Consider the following 21,734-nt stretch of genomic DNA (forward strand, 5'->3'; position numbering starts at 1 on the left):
TGTGCCCTGGCCAGGAATCTTGTGACTTCTTGGTGCATGAGATGGTGTTCAACCAACTGAGTTAGACTGGCCAGCATGATAGTGATTATTTTGGAATGATAGGATTATAAGTAATTTTTCCTTTTCATTTTATTTTCAAACTTTTCTATAAAGATATATGTTGCTTTTATAATAAAAATATAAAATAAGCACTAATTAAGGTGTGTGTGTGTGTGTGTGTGTGTGTGTGTTTGGGGGGAAATGAGTACACTGCATACAAAGTAATTAAAAATGCTCTAAAACAATAACAAGAAGTTAAAGTTCTTATGGAAATGACCTCCCATTAATATGTACCTGAACATGCATGCATGTGACTTAAATTTAAATTTGCAAACAAGTCACATGAGAATCTTTAAAATGCAGATTATGACTCAGATGGTCTAGGGTAGGACCAAAAAAATGCATTTTTTTAAACAAAAAATATTTTTATTTATTTCAGAGAGGAACGGAGAGAGAGATAGAAACATCAATGATGAGAAAAAATCATTGATTGGTGCCACCTGCATATCCCCTACTGAGTGTTGGGAGCCATCAGAGTTGAGACAAGCAACTCCATCTTAAGAAAATACAACTCCATCTTAGAATTAAGTTCCTTCTAGCAGAAGTTATGCGGTGCCCTGCGGGTTTGGCCAGAAGCTAAAGATAACCTGCCGCTTAGCACATCTTGCTCCGGAGGATCTCTGCAACTCCCCTTCCTGATCCTCCCCCATAGCTAGCCCCTCCTTGGAATGTTCCCATGGCAACTCAGCCAGAGTCAGCCGCTGGTTGAATCAGAGCCCGTGCTAAAAGTTAGGGCACCGCCCTAGCAGCTAGAAGTTAGAGTATTGCCCTGGCAGTTAGCCAATCCTGTGTTGCCAGATACCTTACCACCTTGTCACTCAGTGCCTAAACCAATTATACACTGTCAAATACCCCGCTGCGTAGGCAACCCTGCCCCCCTTTGTTCCTGCTGTATATATGCTGCTGTTCCAAAAATAAAGTTTGAGGCTTGATCAGAAGTTTGTCTTGCCTCCATTTCTCCGTGCCCCTGTCCCTTCTTTTCATCCTCCACAGGTCCTCCCTCTCCCCACGTTGTTGTGCCCCACAGGTCGGGGCAACTGAGGACTGACCCCCCACAACCCAGGCATGTGCCCTTGACCCTTCAGTCCATAGGCCAGTGCTCTGTCCACTGAACCAAACCGGGTAGGGCAAGATGATGCATTTCTAACAAGCTACCAGAGGATTGCTGACTCTGCTGGTCCATTGACCATATGAGTATCAAGGTATTAGATGGTAAAACAACACTGGAAATTAAAAAAAGAACCCATAGGCCCAAGTTTTAGATAATTTCCCCTAGTCCATGTTTGGTAGGGATGGAATGAATAATGTATTTTCTAAAACCTTTCACATTTTTAAAAAATATATATTTTATTGATTTTTTACAGAAAGGAAGAGAGAGGGATAGAGAGTTAGAAACATTGATGAGAGAGAAACATTGACCAGCTGCCTCTTGCACACCCCCTACTGGAGATGTGCCCGCAACCAAGGTACATGCCCTTGACCGGAATCGAACCTGGGACTTTTCAATCTGCAGGCCGACACTCTATCCACTGAGCCAAATTGGTTTCGGCAAACCTTTCACATTTTAAGAAAAACGTTTCACCTTTCATTTTGCAACATAGAGTCAACTTCCCTTACATTCCAATGAATGGCCAATGCAGTCACCCCAAAGAAACACTGATGGAATGGTAGTAAACTATAGATTTAATGATCCTTCAGAATAGTAAAAAAGTCACCAAGCAAGACAGCCTTCCCTGGAATGCCTCTCTCTAAATGCTCCAGTCACTGGAACCTGCCCCTTTGTAGCCACCCTGGTCCTGCACCTTGCATTCTTCCCTTCCTCCTGCTTCTGTTTCACATTCTGCAGTGCATACAAACCAAAAAGCTGTCTCAGCCCATGTGCCAGCAGCATCCAGCTCTGGTGTCCTTTGCCCTTTGGAGCCATGGCAGTGACCACCACAGTGATGGTTTATTTGCTGTATTTCCCACTTACCCTTTCATGATTAGTTCCCCCGGGACTGACCCATTCTATCTTCTCTATGTATTCTCTATCTTCTGAACCAAAATAGGACATGTGGGCCCAAGAAGGTACAAAAAAATTCTAAGTGTTGGCTTAACCCTGGGAAGCAGAATCCATTACCTCGCACCTATTGCATGGACACTCATCTGAGCCAATCAGAGCTAGGTTTCTGCCCCTCTGACAGCTGTCATGTTTTCATATCTATACTTAGAGGCTGCAACTCAGCGTGCACAATGGCAGTACCAGATGTAGGAGGAGATAGCCAAAGCTGGGCTGTGTCCCAGATTCCTAACTATAAAAGGGAATGCATGCCCTGGCCAGTTCGGCTCACTGGATAGGGCGTTGGACTGCACACTGAATGGTCCCAGGTTCAATTCCCATCAAGGCACATGCCTGGGCTGTGGGATCCGTCCCCACTTGGGGGCATGCAGGAGATCAATGATTCTCTCTCAACAATGATGGTTCTATCTCTCTGTCCCTCTTCCTCTCTGAAATCAATTAAAAAAATACATAGGAGTATTTATAAAAAAGGTAATGCATGGACTTTAGGAATTCATTTCCAAATGAATTTCAGTCAGGTGGTCAATTTCTATAATAAAGACAGCTGTGATTTTTTTTTTAATGGGGATTGTATTAAATCTATAGATCAATTTAGGGAGAATTGATAACACTATTGAATCTTTTGACCCACAAACACAGTATATTTTTTTACTTATTTAGGTCTCTTTAAATTTCTTCTCTCAGTAATGTTATGTAGACTTTAGGTTATAGTTATAGGTTATTCATATATTTTGTTAGATTAATCCCTAAATATTTCATTTTTTTGATGTTATTGTAAAAGGTATTATTTTTAAAATTTCAACTTCTAATTGTTCATTGTTAGTATATACAATAGATTTTTTATATGTTGATCTTATATTCTGAAACTTGCTAAACTCACTTATTAGTTCTAGTAGGGTTTTTTTGTTTTGTTTTTGTTTTATGGATTCTGTGGGACTTATTATACAGGCCAAAGATCTGAAACTATGACCCATGGGCCAAATCTGCCTCCAAGTTGTATTTTTTTAACATAAAGTTAAAACAAAAGCATACAGCCATGCCCATTCATTCATGCATTGTCTGTACCTGTTTTTGTGGTATAATGGCAGAGTTAAGTAGTTGCAACAGAAACACCACACAAAAACTAAAATACTACTTGACCTTTACAGACCAAGTTTGCCAACCCTGATATAGATGATCATGTTTCTGTGGACAAGGACAGTTTAACAATTTCTTCCTTCCCAGGCTGGATGCCTTATTTCTTTTTCCTGTCTCATGCACTGGCTAGAAACTCAGGTATAATGTTGAACAAAAGTAGTGAGAGCAGACATCTTTCTTTTGTTCCCAATCTTAGCAGAAAAGCATTCAGGCTTTCATGATGCCATATGATGTTAATTGTAGCTTAGCTAAGGAATGCTGGTTGTTTGCTTTTTTAGTTATTGAAAATTCAGGTTTCTAAGAGTTAAAAATTGAAATCACTTGGGGAAAGAAAATTGTAAGGCCTGAGGCATGGATTAGCACAATTTAAAACATAAAGAGGCCATCAAGAGTGCTAATGTTGCTAAGGCTGTGAAAGTGCTCACAAAACAAAAACAACAGGCAATTAAAGAGGCAGAAAAAATATTGTTGATATGAGTAAATGAAAAGATTGAGAAAGTTCCCTTATCTTCCTAGTTTGTTGAGAGTTTTTTCAGACTGATTGTTTGATTTTTTTTTTTTTTACATGATGTTCTGTCTCTATAGAAATGGGATAAATCCATTTAGTAATCATATATTATCCTTCCTACAAATCATTGGATTTTATTTGCTAAAATCTTATTTAGGATTTTCCCATCCATGCTCATGAGAGATATTGGCCTATAATTTTATTGCAATTTCTTTGATTTTAATGTTAGGGTAATGTTGACTTTATAGGATGAGTAGGAATGCATTTGTGCTTTTCAAGCTTTTTAAGACTTGCCACTATTTTGTTCCTCACTTTTTGGTACAACTTATCAGTGAAGCCATCTAGGCCTGGAATGTTCTTTGTGGAAGATTTTAAACTGAAAATTCAGTTTCTTTATTTGACTTGAAGATGGAGACAGGAAATTGTTTAATTTTTTTACTTTAAATATTAGAGATTTATAGGAACAATACATTTTTCTTCCTATTCATTTTAATAATACAAAAACAACAGGGAAGTAATGAAATCATAAAGCATAAAAATAATAGAAATTAAAAAATTAATTGTGAATACAAATTCATTAAATTCTCTTATTAGTGTAAACACTTAAAGGCATCAGTGATGGGCCAAACACTTTTCTAAGCAATCCTATATAATAAAAGCCCAATATGCTAAGTTTCTGGTTGATCAGTCAGTTATTCAACCAATCAAAGTGTAATATGCTAATGATATGCTAAGCTGTTTGCTATGATGTGCACTGACCACCATGGGGCAGATGTTCTGACTATTAGGTTAGGTTGCTACTGGGGTCTGGCTGATTGGGACTGAGTGAGATGGGCCAGACACACCCTGGAGTCCTCCCACAGTCTCTCCCCAGCTGGCCAATCTCCCACGTCCCTTCCTAGCCCCGATTGTGCACCAGTGGGGTCCCTCAGCCTGGCCTGCACTCTCTCTCGCAATCTTGGACCCTCTATCCTTTCTAGTACATCCACAATACCCATGTGTTCCAGAAATCATAGAGCCTGTATCTGGGGTCCTTCAAAGTGATGAGGACTGTTAGCTCCATTGCTTCTCAAATCCACCTTCATTTGCCCACATTCCCCTATTCTTTAATGCCCTGAACAACCCATCTTGGTATAATAGCCTGGTGGCCAGGGAGGGGGAACTATGTTGTACCCAAGCTCGATATGCTTCAGCAATGCAGTAGCTGCTTTTCTACTCTCCTGAGAAGAACACTACGAGGTAGAGCAGTTGTGGAAATCGCCTACCTTCATGATGTGCATAAGTAGGCTAAAACTCCCCACCAGCAAACCTGAGAAATTTGGCCATGCTTCCCCTGAAGAAAGGGGCTTCCTGTGGCCAGAGACCATGGCTGCAGGTGTACATCTCCCCACCCTCTCTTCCCTTATTCATCTTGGGTTAAGAATTTCCACTAATCCTATATAATAAAGAGGTAATATGCAAATTGGCCATCACTCCAACACACAAGATGACCACCCCCAGTGGTCAAAGATGGCCACCCCCATGCGGACAAAAGGTGGCTGCCACAAGATGGCTGGCAAGGGAGGGCAGTTGTGGACAATCAGGCCAGCAGGGGAGGGCAGTTAGGGGCAATCAGGCTAGCAGTTGGGAGAGAGCAGGCCTGGAGGGGAGGACAGTTAGGGATGACCAGGCCAGTAGGGGAGGGCAGTTAGGGACAATCGGGCTGGCAGGGGAGCAGTTAGGTGTCAATCAGGCTGCCAGGCAGAAGTGGTTAGGGTCAATCAGCCAGGCAGGCAGGCGAGCGGTTGGGAGCCAGCAGTCCTGGATTGTGAGTGGAATGTTCAACTGCCAGTGGGATCGGGCCTAAATGGGCAGTCGGACATCCCTCAATGGGTCCCCGATTGAAGAGGGTGCAAGCTAGGCTGAGGGACATTACCCCCCACACACACTCCCCGCACAAATTTCGTGCATCGAACCTTTAGTATTTCTAATAAAATAGGAAATCCACTGGAGGGTAAGAAAAACTGTCTGTCATTGTCTTTGATGCCCGGTTCCTCTGAATACTCAGAAACAGATCCCTCAAGAAAGCCTGGGAAGGGTCATTGACTCTGCTTAAGATTTTTAACCTCTTTTACACTCCAGTTCACTTCAAGGACAAGACACACTCCCAACAGTAATTATGGCCTACCATGTCAATGGTTCTCACCCAGGAGAGAGGTGGGGGGCCCAAGGAGGGCACGCATATTAAAATTGGGAGGGGGGAAGTAAGTGCACTTGAAAGTTACGCAGGTGATTAGCAATAACCCAGATGTGGAGGGTATATCATCAATATAGCATGCTGATGAACAGAATGGTTTAAAACAGTGGTTCTCAATGTTAGTGTGCATCAGAATCACCCAGAGGATTTATTAAAACAAAAGAATCTGCATTTCTTTTTTTCCCCCTCTTTTTTTAAATATATTTTATTGATTTGTACAGAGAGGAAGGGAGAGAGATAGGCCCTTGACCGAATCGAACCCAGGACCCTTCAGTCCGCAAGCCGACGCTCTATCCATTGAGCCAAACCGGTTTCAGTGAATCTGCATTTCTTAATTGATGTTGATGCTGCAGGTTTGAGCGCCACTCTTGAGAATCACTGAATTAGAAGATGGACTTCCTGCCCTAGCCTGTGTTTTTCAATAGTTAGTGTAGGTCTGCACACTGAAGGGTCTTGGGTTCGATTCCCAGTCAAGGGCATGTACCTGGATTGCAGGTTCGATCTCAGCTTCAATCAGGGAACGTGTGGGAGGCAACAAATCGATATGTGTTTCACATTGATGTTTCTCTCTCTCTCTTTCTCTCCCCTCCCTCCCTTCTGCTTTCTCTAAAGATCAATGAGGGGGGGCGGGGGGAAGAAAATGGACTCTGTAACCTACTGTCTACATCTAAATACCACCTCTGCCACTTAGTAGCTGTATAGGCAGGTTTATTTACTCTCTGCCTCAACGTTTTCATTTATAAAATGAATAGTATCATCCATCTTATAAAGTTATGATAAGTGGCTATAAAGCATTTAGAATAGTCACTATACAATATAGATTCTATGTGAAAACGTGTTGTTTTATTATCTTCCTTGAAGTTCAGAGAAATGAAGAAACATATGAAGAAAATTCAAATCAAGGCCCGTTAATAATCTGCAATGAAGCAGTAACATTTAAAATTCAGGGAGAAGGGTGCCCATTTTTGGATTTCTACTCTTTTATCCCTCTCTTAATAATTATAATTATCAAGACTTGAAATTATAATTAGTTACTATAATTTTGAAAAATATACCGTGTGGACAATTTTTACGACTGAAGCTGACTTCTAATGAATTAATCTATCTTACTAGCTAGGCTTATAAGCACCACTAACAAAAGCATTACTGCCACCTGGTGGCAGCATAACAAAATTGTTGTCAATAGCACCAAAGAAAATTAATCAGCATCTTTAAGACTGAACTTGCAAACCTAAACCCCATTAGTTAGAATGTCACAAATGAGGAAAAGGTAACACTAGTTTAGAGAGAAGGGTGAAAGGTGACCTGTGCTTCTCAGTCCTGTTGTTGGTGCTGATGGTGAGACCAAGGTACAACCTACCCTTCTAGGTCAGCTCACAGTTTCAGTCTTTCCCAGCCTGCGGGGGGGAAAATGGCTTAATACAAACCAGAGATTGGGGAGGGAGGGACTTGGAGCTTATGAAGAACACGCACCAGGATGAAGGAGGCCGACAGCCTGGCAGAGAGGCTGTTTTCGGGAGAGAGGGTGGTCATGGCTCCTGCTGGTTGTCTTCAAAGCACCCTCTAACGCTCTACCCAGAGTTTACTTCTAGCTTTAAATGATGCTTAGTTAGTAGGGAAAGTGATCTTCATTTTGGGGGATGAGTTGCATTCCCAGGGGGAACTGGGTCTCTCCTGACCTCCCACACTTGAACAGAACCAGCCAGCTGTGTGTCACAAGGCTCCTAGAACCCTTGTCACAATGACCTTGGAACATCAGAGTTCTCAGCATCAAAGGTATGACACATCCTGGAGCCATGGGGACTAAGCATACCAGTCATCTAGGAAAACTGCAGTACCTACAGAAGGATGGAGTCAAGATATGCAGACCATGTCCTAGGGTATGGTAGAGTGGTCAGGGAAGGCTTCCTGACAGAGGTGGGCCAGGAAGCCTTTCTCTATCTCTGGCTCTCCCACCTCTAGAGTCTCTTCACTTGTTATCCCACAAGACCAGGGCTCAAACCTGAAGAAATCTAGAATTGAAGCTTCAGATCTCTTCAGTGAAGCTTCCAGACATTCAGAATCAGGACATCTGGGCTGGGGCCTGGGAACTATATTTTGAAAAGCTTCTAGGTGACTACAATTCAGTATTTAAATGGTAGCTCCAGATTGTAGAGACCAGTTTAATTTACCTTTATATCCAGAGCACTTAAGAAAATGCCCCAGTGACTGAATAAAGGACTTAAATGAATGGAAAAATAAGTGAAGCTCTCAGATCTCACCTTCTCTGTGTGTATTACAGAGATTTCTATATGGAGGCCCTGAGTGCTTTCCCACCAGGGTCAATGTCTGATTTTTGTACTTTTCCGACTGCCTGGCACTGGTGCTCAGTATTTGTCGAATGATACAGAAGAGATGGCTCCTCTTGTCTCCAACATCACCAGTTCTCCACCGTAAGCATCACTTGCATTTCTACTCAGGTACCGGCTGTGGAAGTCATCTGGCTCTAAAGTTTTAACTGTTAGGAGAAGACAGTAATTAGACCAACCAAATTTAAATTAGAAGCTTGGAGTTGGAATTGGACTCTGACCTCAAATTTGGATGTTTCTCCCTCCTTAGCTATCGGTACCCAGCCATGACATCAGAAGGTGTTGGCCTCTGGCTTTCACATTCCTGTTGATATCATGAATCAGTGTCCATATGGAAGTCTCCAGTGGCCACAATTGTCTCATTTACTGTCCTATCCTGAAAGTTTCTGGCACTGCAGGAGGCCTTTTAAATAAAAATGCTGTGTTCTCTGCCTCCCTCCACTACTCCATCCCAACCCAGGAAAGCATTTAGCCTTTTCCCCTTCATCTGCTGCCCCCAGGTCTTCACAGAACAGGAGGTGAAGTGGCTTTGAGTAGGGAGGAGGTGGAGAAAGGACAGAACTACCTCCCGCACAGGGTGCCTTCATTCTAAGGTCCTTAAGAAGTGTCCAAAGCAAATGCCCCAGAGCAGGAGGCGAGGAGTGGGCATTACTTGCCATTTGGGATGATCTATGCCTCTGTTCTTCCACACGAATTATGTTAACAACTAAGAATTAACTGCATGGGAGAAACTATGAACCTCAGCATCACCATTAGTGCTATTAATGCCCAAGACATTATCCATAACATCTTTATGAACTACTTATGAACCGAGTTCTGCCTGCCTCCATCATGCAAAGTTCAAAGCTCAGCTGTGGTTTCTCTGCATTTCTCCAGGAACTTAGGCCAAGATCACCACAAAAGAAAGATGAGCCCATTGTTAGAAACTGAGTTCACTTCTGTTCCCTTCATGTTGGCACAACACGAAATGATTTTGTGTCCCTGTAACAGTTATCAGTGAGCCCCCTTCAAAGGACACCTACCCTTGATAGTCTAAGTCTGGGGCACTTAGTTCTAGGTTGAAATGCTGCACTTTGTGATTTTATTTCATAGAGAAGTACTAATGATCATCTGTGCCAAAGCTCTGCTTTCCTCTTTGGCTCTCATGGTGTGAGCCAGGGCCAGCTTATATTCAGCAGCAAGTTTTCCTCCCTCACCCCCTCTGAGCTCGGCATTTCTGATGATGCTGGAGACAGCCTCACATCATCTGTCACCAGTGGGAGAAGAGCAGGGAGGCGGGCTGGACACAGTTGGAGTTCCCCAGAGCAATAGCTAGCCCAGCCACCCTGAATCCCCTGAGCTAGTTGGAATGCCACTGGGTTTTAGTTGCTGCATTTTGGACCATCTCCATCATCTTAGGAAGCTCTCACTTGCTCCCCACTTCCTCTCTGTCACCTTCCATCCAGCTGTCACTGAAACCAGAAATAACCAGAGGAGCAACTCTGAGAAGAAGCCACCACAGTCAGCAAAAGGGAGGCACTCAGCTGAGGCTGCACCTCCACATGCTCCCTCCTGCTCTGAAAGGATCTTGCTCCTTCATTGTGGTTCTCCTGATTCCTTTCCCTCAGTCCAGGCTCCTGGGGAACCACCATGTGTGTGGTTCTGACTCTCACCAAGCTCAGTCTGAGTCTTTACTGCTATCATGTCTATTGCTTATTTGGTCCCCAGAAACCCCCTCTTGCCCAACCACAGCTACCTTCTACTGGGCATTTGCTATATATCTCAGGTGAAGTGCTTTACATATGTCAATGCCAACCCTGACCACTCTGGAAAAAGAACAGGTCACAGAGATTGCATTACTTGCTTGGGATCACTTAGCCAGTAAGTAGAGGAGTCAGTAACCTCCTAGCTCTACTGAGCTTTGCCACTAGCCAGGATGCCTTTGTATCACATGGAGCTCCCCTTGGAGTCCTGTTGGCAGAAATAGGCACCTTCAAACCCTTGCTGCTTCAGGAGACTGTGATCCCATGTCCAGCAGGGAGGAGGTAGTTCGCTATAACTCTTTCTCCAGATATTCAAATAGTTGTTCAGTCCCAACCAGAACAAGTGGTGATGGTCAGAAGAGGGAGAGGGGAAGTGTTACAACCTAGCTGATAACGAGGATGGAAAGAGTGAAATGGAGGGAGAAACGGATAAGAAATTCCAGCAAACTCCAGGGACTGCTAATGGAGAGAAATAATGAGGCTAATTACATCTCTGAAGGCTATTTGTTACAAAATGAATTTTTAATGAAAAAATAATGTATTTTCTCTGCTACTTACATCAGAGAAGGAAAGACTGAACAGTTTCCCAGCACAGTAAGAGCAGCCGTGGTGTCCAGGACCACCTCTGACAATGTCACCTGAGTCGTTTTCCTGCAGCCTGATCTCTAGGGAGCTGCAAAGCAGGCCTCTTGGGGAAGCCACAGAGCAAGCCAGGGGACACTCCCAAGCCTGGGCTCCAGGAACATCAGTGGCTCCCTGGGAAAGACACAATCATTTCCCTCTTCCCACCTCCCCCTTGGTCCCCACAGAAGTCTTAGATCTTAAATCCAGAGGGGGCGGGTAAAGCTTTTTCTCTGAAATGAATGTTTGTCTCCATCAAGCCAAACTGACCTGTTTGAAGTGGTGGTTTAGGGGGAAATGAGACCCATTCTCCGCTCTTTCCAGGATGATCTGTAAAAGATCCAAGTCTTACAAGTTATTTGTTGTGTGATCCAGACTCTTTTTTCTTATCTGTAAAATGGGTAGTGATACTACTTCATAGTATTGTTGTGATGTTTAAATAATGTCTAAAGTGCTTAGCACATAGTATTTGGCACAGTTGTCTGTGTTGTCATTTGCTCCAGAACACATCCAGGTTAACCTTGAACCCATAAGAAACCCTATTTTGGGATCCTCCAGCCTCAGGCAGCCCTTTTCACCTTCTGTGGCCTCCTGGGCTAGGCAGTGAGGACAACTGGCACAACTGTGATCCCTGGGGCTGCTGCTGACCTCAGATGGCTGTTTGGTTAAGGGCCCTCATTTGACCCTCCAATGCAGATGAGGCAGCAAGGCCAGATCCAGCAGGAGGCTTCTTCATATGAAGAGCAAGTGGCCAAGGTACTCAAGAGCTCCCAGCACCCATCCCAAATTGCCTCAGGCACGGGTATCTCTGCACAAATGTTCATGCCATCACTCATTCTCCTGTGTTAAAGTTCCATATTGATACAAAATATCCCTCAAATTTAGGAGTACACAAGCAGGACCACATGTTTCAGTATTCATTTTTATGAGACTGACGCGCTACCTACTGCGCTAATGAGGAACCTAGTATTCATTTTTAAACAGATTCAGACCCTCAGAAACACCAGCAACCCACAAATATGCATATAAACACATATCTATATAAAGAGGTAATATGATAATTGGTCCTAACGGTGTCCCAGTCATGACTGGTCAAAGGTGCGCGCACACAGGAGCTGGTGGGCAGGGACAGGGGTGAAGACTTGTATCACTGGGACATGAGGCTGGAGGGGGACATCAAGATGGGCTGTGCTGCCCCCCACAGAGGAAGCGCGCACAGGTCCTCCACACCGCCCGGCCTGGAGGGGGGTGTCAGTACAGGGGTGGGGCCTCTGCAGAGAGCTCTCAGCACTCCTGTTCCAGGGTCTGAAGGTGTGGAGAGGAAGGGAGCGCACATAGGCAATTAGGGGGTTTAGGCAAGGAGGGGACAGCAGATAGGCAGTTAGGGGGATCAGACAAGGAGGGGAGAGCAGTTAGGGCCATCAGGCTGGCAGGGGAGCAGTTAAGGGCATCAAGCAGGCAGGCAGGTGAGTGCTTAGGAGCCAGTGGTTCTGGATTGCAAAAAGGATCCCAGATTGGAGAGGGTGCAGGTGAGGCCGAAGGACACCCGCCCCCCAATCCTCATGTATGAATTTTGTGCACCAGGGCACTAATATCCTACCTAATAAAATATAAAATAGCAATATGCAAATTAACCATCACTCAGCCACACCCACCAGCCACGCCCACCAGCCAATCAGAGCGAGTATGCAAATAAACCCAACCAAGATGGCTACAGCCACAGAGAGCAGGAGGGAGGTTTTGGTTTCCCAGGCAACAGAGGAAGCAAAGCTTTCCATCTGCCCTAGCAGCCTAGGCCTCCATCCCAGGCTACAAAATGCTGTTATAAGCTAACTGCTTTTCATTTACTCATATCAACAATATTTTTCTCTGCCTCTTTAATTGCCTATTGTTCTTGTTTTGTGAGCACTTTCACACCCTTAGCAACATTAGCACTCTTGATGGCCTCTTTATGTTTTAAATTGTGCTAATCCATGCCTCAGGCCTTCTATTACCAAAGCCATACATTTTTTCCCCAAGTAATTTGAATTTTTAATTCTTAGAATTAACTTTAGAATTTTCAATAACTAAAAAAGCAAACAATCAGCATTCCTTAGGTTGACTTTAATGAACATTTTAAACAAACTCTTATTGATTTCATCAGCAAGGTATTAGTGTGAAAGGGTTGCCAGGTTCTGGATCTGCAGCCATACAGGTCCCTTTTCCCTCCTCTCTTTATGTTGTACTTGTTATAGGTGGCATATCTATATGCATTGAAATATCCATTAAACAAAGTTATCATTTTTACTTTCAATAGTCATATACATTTTAAAGTACTTAAGAAGTTGAAAATAGTCCATTATTTATCATTTTTATTTTTCTTCTTTTAGTTCCAAGTTTCTAGTATCATTTTTCTTTATTAAGAACTTCCTCTAGCATTTCTTATAGAGCTGGCATGTTGGTAATAAATTCTCTTAATTTTCCTACATCTAAAAATGTTTTTCTTTTGTTCTAAAATATATATTTTTTCATGAGATAGAGAATTCTGGGTTGGCAGTCTTTTATTTCAGAACTTTAGCAATGCTGTTCCACTGCCATCTGGCTTCCATGGTTTCTGATTAGAAATCTGCAGTCATTTTAATTGTTGTTCCCCTATATGTAATGCATTATTTTCCTCTGGCTGTTTTTAAAATTAAAGTTATTGGGATGATGTCTTATATAATAAAGAGGCAATATGCAAATTGAACATCACTCCAACATACAAGATGGCCACCCCCATGTGGACACAAGATGGCCACCACAAAATAACCACCAGGGGAAGGCAGTGGGGGAGGGACCAAGCCTGCAGGAAAGGGCAGTTAGGGGTGACCAGGCCAGCTGGGGTGGGTAATGGGGCAACCAGGCCAGCCGGGGAGGGCAGTTGGGAGCAATCAGGGGAGCAGTTAGGTGTTGATAAGTCTGGTAGGGGAGTGGTTAGAGGGTGAACAGGCTGGCAGGCAGAAGCGGTTAGGGGCAATCAGGCAGACAGACAGGTGAGCAGTTGGGGCCAGTGGTCCTGGATTGTGAGAGTGATGTCCTACTGCCCATTTCGACCCAATATCACCTAGATTGGGCCTACACAGGCAGTTAGACATCCCTTGAGGGTATCCAGATTGGAGAGGATGCATGCTGGGTGAGGGATACCTCCACCCCGTGCACAAATTTTGTGACTGGACCTATCTAATAAAGGAGGAGTATGCTAATTGACTCTCACACCATCACAAAGATGGTGGTAGCCACAGCCAATTAGGAGGGAATATGCTAATTGACCGCCCCGCCCTCAAATATGGTGGCACCCACAGCCAATAAGGAGGGAATATGTTAATTGACTGCCCTGCCTTCAAAGATTGTGGCGCTCATAGCCACAAGATGGTGGTGCCTAGTCCCCTCAGCCGTGCTGTGGTGGCATGTGTGTGGCAAGCCTGGGTTCACCCCCAGGTGGGTCTGGCTGCTCTGTACACCTGCCTCTGGAGTTCCCAGTCCCCTTAGCCCCCCAGCCACCTAGGGCCAGCTCACGGCGCAGGCAAGCCTTGAATGGTGCCCAGCTGATGCCCAAGGTGCTAGCAAGCCTCAGATGTCGAATCCGCAGCTGCCCAGGGCCGGTCTGTGGCACAGGCAAGCCTCAGATGGTGGCTGCCCAGCCTCCCAGGACTTCCCAAGGCTCAGGTAACTAGGGCCGGCCAAAGCTTGCCCTGGTGGCAGTGGCAGCAACAGAGGTTTGATGATGTGTCACCTTCCCCTGATTACTGGGTCACCTCCTGCCCCTGCGGCTCCCAGACTGTGAGAGGAGGCAGGCCGGCCTGAGGGCCTCCCCCCCATCCTACACCCCCCCACCCACCGTCCAGTGCATGAATTTTCATTCACCAGGCCTCTAGTTGGTTAATAAGATCATGTAGATTTCAAGTGTACATTTCTATGATACATGATCTGTGTGCCACTACTCAAAGTCAAATCCTATTCCATCATCATATATTTGGCCCCCTTTATCCTTTACTCCCCCTATCTGCCCTTTTCTCTTGGCTAGCCACCGTACTGGTGTCTGTGTCTATAAGTTTCAGTTTTATTTCCCACACATAAATAAAATTATATGGCTCTTAGCTTTTTCTGACTGACTTATTTCACTTAGCATATTATTCTCAAGGCCCATTCATGTTGTCACAAATGGCTCTATTTCATCTTTCCTAATGACTAAGTAATATTCTATAGTACATCTGTACCACATCTTCTTTATCTAATTCTTTATTGAAGGACACTTTGGCTGTTTTCATGTCTTGGCCACTGTGAATAATGCTGCAATGAACGTAGGGGTGCATATATCATTGCGAATAATTTTGATAGATTCCCAGAGGAGAAATTGCTAGGCCATATGGCATCTCTAGTTTTTTGTTTGTTTGTTTGTTTGTTTGTTTTTTGAGGAACCACCATGTTTCCTATGGTGACTGTACCAGTTTAAATTCCCACCAACAACGAGTGAGGGTATCTTTTTCTCCACAACCTTTCCAACACTTGTCTTGTAAATAGCTACTCTAACAGATATGAGGTGGGTTTTTTGTTTTTGTTTTGTTTTCTGGTGTTTGTTTTTTTTTTTTGTCTGTGTCTATGGGTAATGCATATATTCATATAAGTTCTTTGGTTAATCTCTTCCAACCCCCCTCCCTTATTCCCTTGAGATTCAAGTCTGTTCCATGTTTTAATACCTCTGGATCTATTTTATTCATCTGCTTATTTTGATTATTAAATTCCACATATAAGTGAGATCATGTGATATTTGTATTTCCCTGACTGGCTTATTTTGCTTAGCACAATAATCTCTAGTTTCCTCCATGCTATCTCAAAGGGTAAGAGATACTTATTTTTTACAGGTTCATAGAATTCCATTGTGTAAATGTACCACAGCTTTTTTTATCCACTCATCTACTGATGAGCATTTAGGCTGTTTCCAGATTTTAGCTATTGTAAATTGTGCTGCTTTGAACATAGGGGTGCATATATTATTTCTGATTGGGGTTTTGGGTTCCTCCCTCCCTCCCTCCCTCCCTCCCTCCCTCCCTCCCTCCCTCCCTCCCTCCTTCCCTTCCTTCCTTCTTTCTTTTTAATAAGACACATTTTATTAGAAAAACAAATTATCAATGTTTTATGCGTTGCATTTTCTTCCCAGAAAATCTAGAACAAGGGGTCACTGTGTACTTTTCAATTTTAGCGCAGCAGATTGAAAACCAGTTTAGGAAACAGCTGAACCTTCCTTCCCTGATGCAGACTTTTGCTGGCGGCAGATTGATGCCTTCTCAGCTGTCAACACGGAGTCAAAAGCGGTGAACAGAACCCTGCAGATGGCTTGTGCTTGTTCTAGGCTGCTACACTGGTACACCCACAGGCTGACCTCCTCGCTGCTGGGATCAGTGGTCTTTAGAGCCAGCAGGCTATTCCCTGCCCTCCCGGCCATCCTCATAGCACACCATCTGGATGATCAGGTAGAGGGCCTGCCTGTCAACACGTCATACTGATCCGATGTGGATACTTTGATGCCATAGTTAGAAACTCCCATGCTAAACTCTTCCTCCAGGGGAACGAAAGGCAACTTGCCATCTGGCTGGGCAACATCGATGTAATTTATCAGGTCCAGTGGCTCTTCAAGACTTTCTCCTATAGAGGGTTTCAGTTTCTCAATGGCACAGACGTATATTGTTCGGAATTCCACACAGGCGTCCAAGTTGCTATTGTTTTGTCCTGAGCTTTTAATGGAGTCCCTGTTGAGTCTGGCCACAGTGCTGGACCGAGAAAGGCCCCTGAGGCTGGAGTCTACAGATTTGCTCTTAGTACTGATCTCGCTACTTTGGGAGCTGCTACTACTGTGTCGCTTTTTGCCTTTCTGAAACATGTTTCACTAGAGCTTGGTCTAGAGGAGCTCCCCTCACAGCTGCTGGCCCATCCCTGGGGTCATCTGTGGTCGGACACCCACTGCCTCGCAGCCTGCGCGGGGGCAGCCACTCATGTTTGGGGTTTCTTAGGCTATATTCCTAGAAGTGGGATCACTGGGTCAAATGCAATTCCATGTTTAATTTTTTGAGGAAACTACACACTGTTTTCCACAGTGGCTGCATCAGTTTGCGTTCTCACAAGGAGTATACTAGGGTCCCTTTTTTCCACATCTTTGTCTGCACTTGTTTGTGGTAGCCATTCTGGCAAGTGTGAGGAGATGACTCATTGTCATCTTAATTTGCATCTCTCTGATGATCAGTAACATTGAGCATTTTTTCATATGTCTCTCAGCCATCTGGATGCCCACTTTGGAAAAGTGTCTATTTAGGTCCTTTGCCCATTTTTATATTGTATTGTTTTTCTTGTGTTAAATTGTACGAGTTCCTTATATATTTTGGAAATTAACCCCTTATCAAATGTATCACTGGCAAATACACTGAGTGGCCAGATTATTATGATCTCTGCACACATAATAATCTGGTCAGATTATAATGCTTTCAGAGATTATAATAATCTGTGGCCACTCAGTGTATATTTTCCTATGCAGTGAGCTCTCTCTTCATCTGGTTGATGGTTTCTTTTGCTGTGCAGGAACTTTTTATTTTTAAAAAATTCTTTTTTGTTTAAAGTATAATACATGTCTCTTTTCTCCCCCCACCCCATTAACCTCTCCCCTGCACCCTATCCCCCAGCATATGCCCTCACCCCCTCCTGTCTGTGTACATGGGTTATACTTATATGCATGCATACAAGTCCTTTGGTTGCTCTTACTCACACCCACTCCCCTGCTTTCCCTCTGAGGTTGGATGGTCTGTTCGATGTTTCTCTGACTCTGGATCTGTTTTTGATCATCAGTTTATGCTTTTCTTTATTTTCCACAAATGAGTGAGATCATGTGATATTTGTATTTCCTTGACTGGCTTATTTCACTTAGCATAATGCTCTCCAGGTCCATCCATGCTGTTTCGATAAGAGTTCCTTTTTACTACAGTCTGGTATTCCATTGTTTTTGAATCCACACATCTGCCTATAAGCACTTATGCTTTTTTCAAGTCTTAGCTATTGTAAATTGTGCTGCTATAAACATAGGGGTGTACTAGTATATATCCTTTCTGATCGTTGTTTCTGATTTTTTTTTTTTTGGATATATTCCTAGAAGAGGGGTTACTGGGTCAAATGAAGTTTCATTTTTAATTTTTTGAGGAAATTCCATACTGTTTTCCACAAAGGCTGCACCAGACTGCATTCCCACCAGCAGTGCACAGGGGTTCATTTTTCTCCACATCCTTGCCAGCATTTGTCTTTTGTTGATTTGTTAATGATACCCATTTTGACAGGTGTGAAATGGTGCCTCATTGTCATTTTGATTTGCATCTCTCAGATACTTAGCAACTTTGAGCATGTTCTCATATGTTTCTTGTCCTTCTGTTAGTTCTCTTCTGAAGTGTCTATTTAGGTCCTTTACCCATTTTTTGATTGGATTGTTTATCTTCATTTTGTTAAATTGTATGAATTCCCTATAAATTTTGGAGATTAAACCTTTGTCGGTTAGGCAAATATGTTCTCCCACGCAGTGGGCTTTCTTGTTTTGTTGATGGTTTGGCTTCTTTTGCTGTGCAGAAGCTTTTTATTTTGATGTAGTCCCATTTGTTCATTTTATTCTTAGTTTCCATTGTCCTAGGAACTGTACCGATAAAGATATTGCTATGACATATGTCTGATATTTTGCTGCCTATGGATTCTTCTAATATTTTTATGGTTTCCCACCTTACATGTAAGTCCTTTATCCATTTTGAGTTTATTTTGGTGCATTATCCAAGTTGATGGTTTAGTTTCATTTTTTTGCATGTACCTGACCAATTTTTCCAGCACCGTTTATTGAAGAGATTGTCTTGACTCCATTGTATTCTCTTGCCTCCTTTGTCAAATATTAATTGAACATAATGCTTGGGTTGATCTCTGGGTTCTCTGCTCTGTTCCATTGGTCTATATGTCTGTTCTTGTGACTGTAGCATGCCATTTTGAGAACAGTGGCTTGTACTATAGCTGTTATTGTGACCCCTTCAATTTTGTTCTTCTTTCTCAGGATTGCTGTGGCTATTCAGGGTCTTTTTTTATTCCACATGAATTTTTAGAGAGTTTGTCCTAGGACTGTGAAATATGTTGTTAGTATTTTAATGGGGATTGCAAGGAATCTATAGATTGGTTGGATAGTATGGAAATTTTAATTATATTGATTCTACCAACCCATGAACACAGTATATTCTTCAATTTGTTTATGTCTTCCTCTATCTCTTCTTTCAATGTCCTATAGTTTTCTTAGTAGAGGTATTTTACCTTCTTGTTAAATTTATTCTTAGGTATCTTAATTTTTGTTGTTATAATGAAAAAAAGCCATAGATTTCTGGGTGTTAATTTTGTATCTGCTACATTGCCAAATTCATTTATTAAGTCTAGTCTTTTTTTTTTGATAGAGCCTTTAGGGTTTTTTATGTACAATATCATGTCAACTGCAACTAATGACAGTTTTACTTTTTTTTTTGTGGCTTTTAAGCTGGAATTTTTATTAATATCATTACATCACATGTTAGTATTATAAAATTTTAATAAGAACTCTTATTTTAGCAATGATGATGGTGATTTAAGAATTAAAATACATCCCTTTTTAATTTTATGGCATCCACATTTTTTTAAAAATATATTTTATTGATTTTTTTTTGCCCCCCTCCCTCCCTCCCATACATCCCCTCCCTCCCCAGAGTTTTGTATCCATTGGTTGTACGTATATGCATGTATAAAAGACCTTCGGTTGATCTATTATCTCCCCCAGATCTTCCTCCCCTCCCCGCTGTAATTTGACAGTCTACTTGTTGATATACTGTCTCTATATCTATCTTTTGGTTCATCAGTTTATAATGCTCTTTATTATCCACAAATGAGTGAGGTCATGTGGTGTTTCTCTTTCATTGATTGGCTTATTTCACTCAGCATGATGTTCTCCAATTCCATTCAGGTTGCTGCAAATGATGAGGATTCCTTCTTTTTTATGGCAGCATAGTATTCCATTGTGTAGGTGTACCATAGTTTTTGGATCCAATCATCTGCTGACGGACACTTAGGCTGTTTCCAAATTCTGGCTATTGTAGATTGTGCTGCTATAAACATAGGGGTGCATATATCCTTTCTGATTGGTGTTTCTAGATTCTTGGGATATATTCCTAGAAGTGGGATTACTGGGTCAAATGGGAGTTCCATTTTCAGTTTTTTGAGGAAACTCCACACTGTTCTCCACAGTGGTTGCACCAGTCTGCATTCCCACCAGCAGTGCACAAGGGTTCCTTTTTCTCTGCAACCTTGCCAACACTGGTCGTTTGTTGATTTGTTGATGTTGGCCATTCTGATAGGTGTGAGATGGTACCGCATTGTTGTTTTGATTTGCATCTCTCGGATAATTAGTGACTTTGAGCATGTTTTCATGTGCCTTTTGGCCTTCCTTCTGTCTTCTTTTGAAAATGTTCTATTTAGGTCCATTGCCCATTTTTTAATTGGATTATTTATCTTCCTTTTATTTAGTTGTATAAGCTGTTTGTAGATGTTGGAGATTAAACCTTTATCAGTGGTATCATTTGCAAATATGTTCTCCCACACTGTGGGCTTTCTTGTTGTTTTGTTGATGGTTTCTTTTGCTGTAAAAAAGCTTTTTATTTTGCTGTAGTCCCATTTGTTTATTTTCTCTTTAGCTTCCGTTTCCTTAGGGGTAGTATCAGTGAAGAAGTTCTTTTGGCATACGTCTGAGATTTTGCTGCCTGTGGATGCTTCTAGTATTTTTATGGTTTCCCGTCTGATGCTTAAGTCCTGTATCCATTTTGAGTTTATTTTTGTGAATGGTGTAAGTTGGTGATCTAGTTTCATTCTTTTGCATGTGTCTGTCCAATTTTCCCAACACCATTTATTGAAGAAACTGTCTTGACTCCATTGTATATTCGTGCCTCCTTTGTCAAATATTAATTGAGCATAGTGATTTGGGTTGATGTCTGGGTTCTCGATTCGATTCCATTGATCTATATGTCTGTTCTTGTGCCAGTACCAGGCTGTTTTGAGAATAGTGGCTTTGTAATATAGTTTGAAGTCTGGTATTGAGATCCCTCCTACTTTACTCTTCTTTCTCAGGATTGCTGTGGCTATTCGGGGTCTTTTATTGTTCCAAATGAACTTTTGGAGAGTTCTTTCTAGGTCGGTGAAATATGTCATTGGTATTTTAATGGGGAGTGCATTGAACCTATAGATTGCTTTAGGAAGTATGGACATTTTGATGATGTTGATCCTACCAATCCATGAACATGGTATGTTCTGCCATCTCCTTACATCTTCCTCTATCTCTTTTTTCAGTGTTGTGTAGTTTTCCGCATATAGGTCCTTTACATCCTTAGTTAAATTTATTCCTAGGTATCTTAATTTTTTTGGTGCGATGGTAAATGGAATTGCTTTTTTAGTCTCTGTTTCTGCAGTTTCTCTGTTGGTGTATAGAAAAGCCATGGATTTCTTGGCATTAATTTTGTATCCTGCTACATTGCCAAATTCGTTTATTAAGTCAATTAGTTTTTTAATGGAGTCTTTTGGGTTTTTTATGTACAATATCATGTCATCTGCAAATAAGGATAACTTTACTTCTTCTTTTCCAATTTGGATGCCTTTTATTTCCTCCTCTTGTCTAATTGCAATGGCTAGTACTTCCAGTACTATGTCAAACAGGAGTGGTGAGAGTGGGCATCCCTGTCTTGTTCCTGTTCTTAGAGGGAATGGTTTTAGTTTTTGCCCATTGAGTATAATGGCTGTGGGTTTATCATATATAGCTTTTATTATGTTGAGGTATGATCCTTGTACTCCCACCTTGTTAAGAGTTTTTATCAGAAAAGGGTGTTGGATTTTATCGAATGCTTTTTCTGCATCAATTGATATGACTATATGTTTTTTATCTTCCAATTTG

At 42.3% G+C, this 21,734-nt stretch overlaps 1 long non-coding RNA gene and 1 pseudogene across 2 annotated transcripts in view; one reads left to right on the forward strand and one right to left on the reverse strand.

Moving 5' to 3' along the window:
• The window catches only part of LOC311633794, a 96,746-nt gene that overhangs the window by 26,356 nt on the left and 48,656 nt on the right, over positions 1-21,734 (forward strand). The window lies entirely within an intron of this gene.
• Positions 15,990-16,646, reverse strand: LOC311612271 (integrin beta-1-binding protein 1-like; annotated as a pseudogene). The gene has a single exon. The product of its transcript is annotated as an integrin beta-1-binding protein 1-like (transcript).

Source organism: Pipistrellus hanaki, assembly GCF_964339955.1.
Source record: "Pipistrellus hanaki genome assembly, chromosome: 1".
NCBI lineage: Eukaryota > Metazoa > Chordata > Mammalia > Chiroptera > Vespertilionidae > Pipistrellus > Pipistrellus hanaki.